The 11145-nt window shown below is 38.9% G+C and overlaps 1 long non-coding RNA gene across 2 annotated transcripts; it reads right to left on the reverse strand.

Annotated features, from left to right (window-relative positions):
* Positions 1-320: 320 nt before the first annotated feature.
* LOC144456667 (uncharacterized) lies at positions 321-10710 on the reverse strand. 2 transcript variants are annotated; one of them, XR_013485679.1, is made up of 4 exons: positions 10538-10710; positions 10354-10432; positions 2656-2774; positions 321-534 (listed from the first exon to the last, which is right to left on the reverse strand). It is a non-coding gene; the product is annotated as an uncharacterized LOC144456667 (long non-coding RNA). The 2 variants fall into 2 exon arrangements; XR_013485678.1 differs by lacking the exon at positions 10538-10710 and having other exon boundaries at positions 10354-10529.
* Positions 10711-11145: the final 435 nt, after the last annotated feature.

Below are 11145 nucleotides of genomic sequence, written 5' to 3' on the forward strand. Positions count from 1 at the left end.
ACTAGTTTGTTTTTGGATTAGACCTATGGTTTTCATTGTTCTACAACTGCTCTATGACTTACTGGCTTAGAGAGCTGCCCAGAGCACTGAGAGGTTAAATCATTTTCCCAGGGTCACCCAACCAGTATGTGTGAGAGCTAGACCTGTATTCCTAGTCCTCCTGACTCTAAAAGCAACTCTTCCCTATGCAGGCCATCTCTAATAAAAATTAAGAGAGCTTTGAGGTAGTTCAGTTATGACTTGCGAGGCTTCATAGCATATTTAATATTAAGCAGAATTTGGAGTCAGAAAGAACTTTTCAAACTTTGACACATAATGGCTGTGTGGTTGTGCAAAAAGAATTTTAATTCCTAGCACCTATAAGACTATACTTTGCAGAACAGTTGCCAATTTGCTTTTGAATGAAATTGTAGGTCTGGACCAAAGAAGGTTGTTTGACATCTAAATAGTTGATAAGTCCTGTTAATTCTGCCACAAAACATCTGCTTCTATCCTCTTCTTTTCACTCACATAGTCACTCTCTATTTCAGGTACCTGAAAATAAGTAAAATTAGAACAAAATATGTTATATTTTAAAACTAAGCCATAGCACCCACAGGGATCATCTGTAAGTATGGACTGCTAGCCTCCCTTTCTATTTGAGTTTGACACCACTGTATTAGGATACAGAGATATTGTAAATAAAGATTAAAAAGGCAGAAATCAAAATCCATCTTTTACAGATAAAAATACAATAAAAATAGTAACCAGTTCAGGTTTCACAAACCGAAGACACTGACCCAAATGGAGACTTAGTAATGAAATCCTAAATAATAAATGAGTCAAAGAACAAATCTTAGAAACAGTTAATAAATATATGAAATTGAATGATATTTATGAAAAATATAAAATTTCTGGGATGTAGCTAAAGCAGGCCTCAGGGGGAAAATTATATCCCTACACACATTAACAAAATTTTAAAAAGAAAATTAATGAATTGAATGTGCATTTTACAAGTTAGAAAAACAACAATTAAACTGAAAATAAGCACAAGAGAGAAGATATTAAAAATGAGAGAAGAACCAGATAAACTGGAAAATAAAAACTATAGAAATTATAACTAAAACAGTTGAGATGGAATGAAAGAGTAGGTCATGGGATTTAAGGAGTAAGAGGAATTGGGAAGTTTGGAGGTTTGAGGCTAAGCAGCTATGTGAGAGGAGAAGGTAAAGAGAAGAGGAAGATAGCGAGCCAGATGATGAACTCCTTGAGAAAGGAGCTAGAAAGATGAGGGGAATTTATAAACTATACCCAGCTGAAATGCGAAAAGTAATGCAGTAATTTTAGGTGACTTGAACTTCATAAATGTAACAGAAGAGAGTACTGAAAGCTTGTAGGCCTCAGTCTGAACCATGAAAACAAGAAAATATGGGAAAAATAAATGATACCTATGGAAGAAAGGCATAAAAAAGAAGAATTAATAGCTTGGAACAAAAGGTTCGAAACCTTTCTCAAGAAAATAACTTCCTGAAAATTAGAATGGATTAAGTAGAAACTATTGACTCAATGGAACACTAAGAAATATTAAAACAAAGTCAAAAATTGAAAGATAATCTGAAAAAACAGTAAAAGTATTTCATATCATAAACAACTGGCCTGGAAAACAGATCAGAGAGAAATAATTTTAAAATCATCAAAGCTGAGACACCATATTTCAAGAAATCATGGGGGGAAAAAAACTATCCAGATCACTTAGAAGCAGAGGGAAAAGTAGAAATTGAAAGAATCCACCAGTAACTTCCAGAAAGATTTCTCAAAATAAAAATTCTCAGGAAGATTATAGCCAAAACCCAGAACTCCCAGATCAAAGAAAAAAATAATAAAAGCAGCCAGAAAGAAATATATCAAGTCCTAAGGAGCCACAAATAAGATCACACAAGATTTAGCTGTCACTACATAAAGGACTGGAGAGTTTGGAGAGTGGTATTCCAGAAGGCAAAACATCTAGGCTTACAACCAAGAATAACTTACTAGAGTAATTAGAAAATCAAAAAATAAAAACCTCAAATTAGGGGCAGCTAGATGGCACAGTGGATAGAGCACCAGCCCTGGAGTCAGGAGGACCTGAGTTCAAATGTGGCCTCAGACACTAGCTGTGTGACCCTGGGAAAGTCACTTAACCCCAATTGCCTTAAAAAACCCCACACAACTCAACTTAAACACCAACATAGGAATCCTTTTAGTAATATTTTTAATACTTTTTAAAATAATACTTTTTACTTTTACTAATAATACTTTTTAAATAATACTTAATAATGCTTTTTTTATACTGAAGTCATTTCCCAGTGTGATTCCTCTACCTGAACCCTCACTTGCAAAAAAGAATATTTTAGACTTCTCAATAATGTTAATATTAAAATTTGACAAAGAATGCAAAATTAATATTATACAAGTGTCAATTCAAATGGACTCAATTCGGTCCAATGGTAAGATGCAAAAATCACTAGATTTGGATACAGAAGTCCTGGGCACTATCCATACTACCCTAGGAAAGTTACTTCAGCTCTCTGCACCTCAGTTTCCACATTTGTAAAATGAGAAACTTGGACTATATGATTTCTAAAGTTCCTTTTCACTCTAAACCTCAGGTGGTGGATGACCAGATAATTGACTTACCTGTCTGGTGCTTAGTGGCATAATGTCTAATCAGGACTAGACCAGGTGTTTCAGTTGGATCCCATTTTCAGCTGAAAGGCTAGATAGGCCTTGTATTGAAGAGACATTAATAAGTGAGTCTGGACCAAAAAAAAGAAAAGGCCAGTGAAATCATCATTTCCTTTTTTTAAAAAATTGATTTATTTTGATTTATCAACAATCACTTCCATGTGCTTTTGAGTTTAAAATTTTTCTCCCCCTTCCTCTCCACCAACCTCCCCAAGACCGCACACAATCTGATATAGGCTACACATATACATTCCTATTAAACATATTTTCACATTAGTGATGTTGTAAGTAAGAATTAGAACCAATAGGAGGAACCACCAGAAAGAGGAAACAAAGCTCAACAGAAGAAAGGGAAAAAAATAGCAAATAGTATGCTTCAATCTGCATTCAAACTCCATAGTTCTTTCTTTAGATGTGGATACTATTGAGCTATAAGAAATGATGAACAGGCTGACATCATTTCCTTTTGATTCAATAGTAAGAGCACTTGTATAAAACTTTTCTTTTTATCTCTTCAAAGCTAAACTCTCAAGTTTTTCTAGCTTTCTTTGTGGTGAGATTTTTCCCCATTATCATACTCATGTTCCCTTTGCATTTTTCTTTCAGTCAATGAGATAACCTAGAATCAGACAACAAGCCTTTCTGATCAACTAGTCCAAGATTTGAACTCCTCCTCCTACCAGTATCTGATGCTGAAAATTCCTACTACCAGTCAGCTCTGACTGAGGGCCCCAGTAACTCTTGCCACTTTGAACTCACAAGGTTGCCACTATGAAAATGGATACCTTGATTTGCTTGAGTCCCTCCCCCTCTATCAATTATCCAGGTAACCAGTGTATGAGGGCTAGTTGTATTGGCTTGACATACCAACAATCCTTTGCAGTGATTGAGAGTAAACCTAGCTGGATGTGCAGAAAATTAGCAGCTCTGAAGCCAATTAAGCTTATATCAGCTTTGAAGAAGACCCTGAGCCATTTAGTGGTTTATGGACCTTCAAGAGACATCTTATCTCTAGAGACCCCCATAATTGTTGGTTATGGGGCTCTAGGACACATCATGTTTTACATCCCCTTATCTTATTGTTTGTGCTCAGACCTTGAATTGTCTGGTTGATTTGTGTATCACAGAGCCATATCTGACCCTGGAATTCCTTATTCCATCTCTTGAATGTCCCCTTCCTCGGGAATGGGGACTATTTCCTGTTTTTTTCCCCATATTCCCTTCCTCCATTTGTTTGAAAGGTATCGATATCTTACTCTTTCCAACTGCACCTTGAACATGTCAGAACAGACATTGTTTCATCTTGTAAGCTTATTCTCAGGCAATAAATGCATTTATAATCCGAGTAAACTGTGATTGGACTCTGGTTCATTCCAGGTTCTCCTTTTTGGGCCTGGGGTTTCTTCCATTTAATGGTTCACAGGGGTTTTTCTTTAACATCACAAAGATTAAAAATGTCTATTTTTAAAATTTCTTACATAGGTATAAGGAACAAAAATATAGGGAAAAAAATGTGACCATTTTCTCAAGCTGCCACGTGTGAACACTCATTTCTGTCAGGGTGCAGGATGGTATCTAGGAACTGGACTAGAGCCCCTCACCTACCCCTTAATGGAAGTCCTAGAATGAAAGAGTTATAGTTCATGGGAGTAAGAGCAGAAGCTGCCTCTACTTTTAAATTAATGCACTACCCTTTGTCCTTAGAAGATCAATAAGGATGTTTTTGGCACATCTATCTATAATCCCTAATTCCAGAAATATTTCTAGGCTCCTGATTAGGATCAAGCATCTTCCTTTCCAGTGTCTAAATCTTGTCAAACAGACTATAGATATCTCTCCCTTTTCCCCACCCCACCCCCACTCTCACTGGAAAAAAAAAAAGAGCATACTTGTTCTGGAGGCTTTAACAAATTTAGCTGGATATGTAAAAAGACTTCTTCCCAAGGTCATGGAAGTCCAAAGCTGGGAGTCTTTCAGTACTGGCTCCATTAGACCACGCCCTCAGGAATCACTGATTCCTCATGTTTCAGTTTGAACTTCTGCAACCACCACCTATCTTTTGCAGAGACGGTCCCCCTACAACCTGCTTCCTCAGGGGAGGAATTCACTGCCTCCTCTTGAAAACAGGGATAAGATAAACCTGAGGCTTTGTAAAAACCCATGGGGGTTCCACAGTCTCTATCCCAAATCACATCTGGGAAAGCCTCAATTCTTGTGGATCCTTCCTCAACAGGAACGGGATTCTCTGGGCCAGAGACCATGATCTAAGGCCCTCTTATTCCCTAACCCCTTCAGAGAAGAGCTCTTTACTTTCTGGGCCACCCTGTTAGCTGCCCATCAGCTTTCACTCCATGGTCCCTGTAGCCTTGAAGTGTTCTTTACCCTTCTGAACAACCTCCTGCAGCACTCTTAGAGCTCATCTGTCTGCTTCAGTGGGATCTTCTGCCTCAGGGAAAGCCTGCTGCCTGTCCCACAGAGAGGTCTCCCCAAACACCATCAGGAGGGCTCTGGTGGCAGAGAGCCAAATGATCTGTCCACCTTCCTCTGTACTGCAAATAAAGATTACTTCCTCCAGTTTAACCATGATATGAGCCTGGAGGCCATCTCCTCTTTCTCAGCCGGCCAAGACTATGCCAAATTGTGTAGGCATGGCTCTAAAACCAGTTCCCTCTTCGTTTAGGCTCCAAGTTGGAATGAAGTACAGCACTCACAAGTCACTGATATTTAACAAAGGAGGAGGCTTACTCTGCCCTGACACAAGCAAGAATATACCACATGGCTACAGTGGCATGTAGTGTCTCTGAACAACAACTCCCCCCCACCCCCAACCCCAGCCTTTCCACCTTGAAACTGCATTTAGTTAGTATAGCAGAAATAAAGGTAGACCTAAATAATTGGAGAAATTCTCATTGCTTATGGGAAGGCTGAGCCAACGTAATAAAAATGACAATACCACCTAAGTTAACTTACTTATCAATATCATACCACTCAAGGATTACTTTGCTGAGTTAGGGGGAAAAAAACAAGGAAATTTATATGGAAGAACAAAAGACCAGGAATCTTGAGGGAAAACATGAAAAGTGAGAAGGAAGAGATCCTAATAGTACCAGATCTCAGACTATATTATGAAGCGAAAATCATCAAAAACAATTTGGCATTAGTTAAGAAAGAGAAATTAGGTACACAATATACAGAAGCAAACAAGTGCAGTACCCTAGTGTTTGATAAACCCAAAGATCTTGGCTATTGGGGTAGGAATTCACTATTCAAAAAAATTGGTAGGAAAACTGGATAACAGTCTGATAGAAACCAGATGGACCAATGTTGCATGCCACATACCAAGATGAGCTCCAAACGAATGCATGACTAAACTGAAAGAGTAATATCATTTTAAAAAATCTTAGAGGGGAAAGGAAAAAAATTAATTTACAAAAATTTTAAACAGAGATTGGAGGGGTACTTGACTAGATGGCCCTTGCAAGTATTGAGATTGTGTGATTCTGATTATTTTTATGGGAATTATGATTCTGGCGATTTTAGTCGCATGTGATCTACCATATGAGCAATACAGTTTATTCAAACGATCACAAGGACATCTGAATGTGACTTGTATAGACTACACCTAATTTGTGTCTTTGCTTTAAGGATCTGTGGTTTGAACTAAGTACTCCCTCCATTGGTACAGAACACAACCCCTCTTTCCTTCAGCAGAATTCTTGAGGGACTGCTGCTGAAAACATTCATCATGTGACTGCCAGTCATTTGATAATGAGTATCTCTGAATATTAGCTGATCCTCGGATAGCACATACAGAGTGCATTGCAGGACTCAAATAATAATAGTAACAGCTAACATTTATATAGCACCTACTATATGCCAGGTGCTGTGTTAAGTGCTTTACAAATACTAGCTCATTTGATCCTCACATCAGTCCTGGGAAGTAAATGTTATTAGTATCCTCATTTTTACAGTCGGGAAAATTGAGGCAAATGGAGGTTTAAATTACTTGCTCAGGGTCACACAACTAGTAAGGGTCTGAGTTCAGATTTGAACTCAGGTCTTCCTGACTGCAAACCCATTAGCCACTGTGTCACCTAACTGTCCTGTGAGGCCTTTCCAATTTAGTAATCCTTGCTAGGGCTTACATTCTGCTGACATAGTCTTTTAGAACTCTTGGTCACCTTTAGAACACAATCAGGGGTCAGAGTAGGGGCTTAGTGGAGACTATATACATATATATATATATATATATAAATTGTGTTGTTTATTTCCAAACAATTAACTTACGGCTAATTGCTTCCCCTTTTATTCTAAGTTATTATCACTATCTTCATTCTCTTCCACTGAAATAGTGTTAGAGTAGGGGCATACAGTGAAGAATAAGACAAGGACAAACAGGCTTTCTAACTACCTCCATTTCAAACTGTGGAGAAAACTAGCTTAGGTGGTTTTAACAATATGATTTTTATGTAGCTGTTTGGGTGATGCCTTGCTATGGATTTTCTCCCCACAAAAAGAGTCTAAAGGACATTTCTGAGACTTCTCACTTCTTGAGCTACATGTCCCCATCCACCTAGGTGCTTAAGCATCTAGAACTCCCCAAAGGTAACCATCATCTCATTTTTCATGAACTCAGACTCACGAGGCTTCAACATACACAACCATAAAGGCACATGAATGACCGCATTGGAGTTTGTAAAGAATCAAAAAGCATCCACCCAGTAGGCCAGCCTTAGCCGAAGATTTATATAGCTTTCATGGCTTGCAGTAAGTACTGCCTTGGGTGAGATCCAGGCAAAGGGAGGGAGGCTGTTAACTCCCTCTGTTCATTTTCAACATTCCTCTCTGAGGGTATTTGTGCTGCATTTCTCTTTTGCTAAAAGTTCACTTCTAGTTACTACTTCCCATAACAGTACATCTGTAGCACTCTCTTGCATAGGTGACATAGGTCCTTTCAATACTGTCACTGTCTTTCATTGCCAATAGGTTTGGTGGGTCTTCTCTCCAATGCTGTTACTCAACTTTTCTTTGCTGCTCCCAGCAATTCAACTCTCTTCCAACAGATACTGATTGTTTTCTCTCCAGCTTTCAGGCAGAAGTCCAATGAAAAGAGGCTAATAGCATTATTCTTTTATTCCTCTATGCCAAATTGCCTTTGAAATTTTCTGGGCTGTTTACAACTAAATCCTATAGCCCCACCTTCTACTCAAGGATTATTCAGGCAGCTACAAGAACCTACAGGAATAGCTACTTCTTGAACCACAGGAAAAAGTCTCTGTTTTTTAATTCAGTTCACAGTGGATTTATCTTCACCCAATGCCTAGGAGATGTATCCCTGTTTCAGATGAGCACTTTCCATTTACTTGAGACTTAGAACAACATTTCTATTCTCTTTCCATCCCCCATCTTCACTTGCTTTGTAGCAGCTAGAGCCAGGTTATTACAGAACACCTGAGACATTTTCTTCAATGACCTTCCAGAGTGAAGGGATTAGGACAAAAAGGGGCTTCCAGTGGTTGCTCCAAGTAGAAGCAGAGAGTCAATCACAAAGGTAAGGATTTGTGCATTAAGTACAGGAGGGACATCAGTAATCAAAGAGAAAACAGTTACAGGATGTAATACTTTTGACTGACTCGATATGCATACATCTCATTCCTCAAAGTGGTGAAGATAGCTAAGAAAATGCTTCTGAATGCCTCAAAGTCATGTTAGGCCCTAAACTTGCTATATTTCAAACCACTAAAGTAATGACCCCAAAGTAAGGCCATTGAAGGCCAAGAAATGCATAGAATGACTCAGAAGTCAGAATGAAGGCCAGATAAAAAGTCTGCCAAACCATCCTCCTGCAAAACAAGTGCATGCTTGGAAGCCAAGTGGAACTATCTTGGTAGACAGATTACACAATATTTAAATAGTCTTTGAAACTCTTCCCAGATATCTCTAATGTTCACTTTGTAAACTCTGACTTTTAAAAATAATAACAGCAGTAGTGGCATTTGAAGATCAAAGCCCAACTCATTTTTAAATGCTGATTTTAACTCATCAATAAAAACAATAGCCAATGGAGTATCTGAGTAACTGAGTTTAATATTTTATCAGATGGAACAGCTGCCAAATAGATCCAAGGCTATAAATATCCAACACTTGGCTAATCTGGCTGCTTAGGTCCCTTGACACATTTTTATGGCACAACAACCATCAGCTGACAACATACTAAAAATATCACTGAGAAAAAAGCATGTCCAGTTGAACTACGACATGCCTTCCCATCTCCTTCACTCAGCCCAGCTTCTTCTTCTCCACCTCCCCTACTCAAACCAGCTTCTTCTATATTTCCTTCTGGAGAAAGAGGGTCTGTGTAGAGCGAGGAGGCTGATACTGACTTGACTTTTCTCCAACCTAGTTTCTCTCTAATAGAAAATATTTAGAATAGGATTCATAACGTAATCCCCCATGTAGAGTTCATATACATGAATAATCCATAGTATATACTTGCGGTAACATGGGACTGAGAACTTCCCGGCATACTGGGATTTGTAGTTCATAGGGACAAGTATTTCCTCTCAGCCTTGAGAGTGATTTGGGACTATCAGTCTTTGAGCTGAAGCATTTACCTGAGTCATGCCTGAGAGTCTTTAAAGGGACACACATCCTCTGTGAGAGAATGAGGGGAAAGAGGGGAGCTTCAAGAGCAGTGGGGGAAGAGTACTGAGCCCCACTTGGGACTTAATGAGCTGAGCTTGAACACATAGAGCAATAGGTCCAAAGAGAAACTAAAAAAAGACCTCCCCAAAAAAAGACTGAAAAGAGAAAGCAAAAAAAGTGTTGAGCTGTAGTAGATTGAGAAGAAATTGAAGGTCAACAGACATTTTGAAGCAGAGGACTAATTGTACTGAAGCCTGTACTCACTTCTTCAAGGACTGAGTAAGTTCGAGTTTCTTGTAACAGAAACTATAATGTATTCTGCTTACTTCTACCTAACAATTTCATGTATGCTTCAAACAAAAAGAGGCCAAGGGTTAGCTTGTGATCAATAAAAAATTTAAATTAGGACAGAGAGAAAAATCTCTGCCTAAATATTAGGAATTTTCCTAATTGAGGGCTTTAAGCTACTATTTGTATGATATGCACATATGTATGCATTCATGCTTGCATGCATGCATTTATGTATATGTGTGCGTATGTAATACTGCTACCCTGGTCCCTGCCGCCAGATGGCTACTTCTATTACATTTCACTACTCCCTCAGGGTTCTCTGGAACCCTTAAAGGGTTTTGGGTGTGTGTCTAACCTCTCTACAAATGGCTCCAGACACCACCAATGACTTTCCCTCAAATATGTGAGGTTCCTTGCACTCCAGTTCCATTTAGCAGCCAACATTCAGATTAGCTTTCACAAAGGAATGTTCACTTTAAAGGGTATAACCAAAATACGCAAACTTAATCTCCCAGCACGTGGGAGGCACAATCCCCCCTCCCTCCAAACTATCTCAGTCTCTGGGGATGGAAAGGGCATTAGGTTCATATCTTAGCTTCATTCCCATAGAGCACAGTCCCAAGCTCCACAGCAAAAAACCCCCTGGGGATCTAGTCCCAGGTATCCTGGCTTCCCTGGGGTTCCCTACCAGATTGGCTGGTTGTAATGGCCTACCTGGAATCCTGGCCTCAGTTACCATGGCTCAAAATCCTGGTCCAGGAAATTCAGTGGGAATCACTGTCAGCACCTGAAACTGAGAAAGACAAATGAAATTAAAGTGAAACAAACACCCTCAGCCCCATTTATAGAAGCAGGGGTAAAAGAAAGAGAGAAGAGAGAAAGGTCCTTCCCCTCTTACAAGTTCAGTTCATGGTGCCAGCACTATGGGTGAACTGTGACCTTCACTCTCTGGATGCAGCAGGAAAAAGAAAACCAGGACAGAGTGGGAGCCAGAAAAAAAAAAAGACTGTTCTAGTCTAGCCAGTTTTAAAGCTTCAGCCTTTCTGGCTGCATAGACAATCAAAGGAGGCCACCCCCAACCATGTGGTAGGGGGCATAGGGAGCCTCTATGGTAGATGGGCCCAAACAAGCCCTATTACATCTATCTATCTATCTATTTATCTATCTATCTATCTATCTATCTATCTATCTATCTATCTATCTATCTATCTATAACGCACATATACATATATATATATATCATATATAATGTGTATATGTATGTGTATGTGTGTACATGTGTGTATATCCATTTGGCTCTCCTATTTAATTACACTCAGGGCAATGGACATAATTTATCCATTTTTTAATCTATGCATACAATTAGGCCAAATACTTTATAAAGATTATATATTTCTTCAAGAGGTCCCACAATGTTCTAAAGCTTGAGACAACCAGTCCAATATCACCCACAAACAGAAACATTTGAAGAACTTTACCAGGAATCCCTCTTCCATTTGTTCTTGA

This window comes from Phascolarctos cinereus, unplaced genomic scaffold (genome assembly GCF_003287225.1).
Source record: "Phascolarctos cinereus isolate Bilbo 61053 unplaced genomic scaffold, phaCin_HiC Scaffold_4;HRSCAF=312, whole genome shotgun sequence".
NCBI lineage: Eukaryota > Metazoa > Chordata > Mammalia > Diprotodontia > Phascolarctidae > Phascolarctos > Phascolarctos cinereus.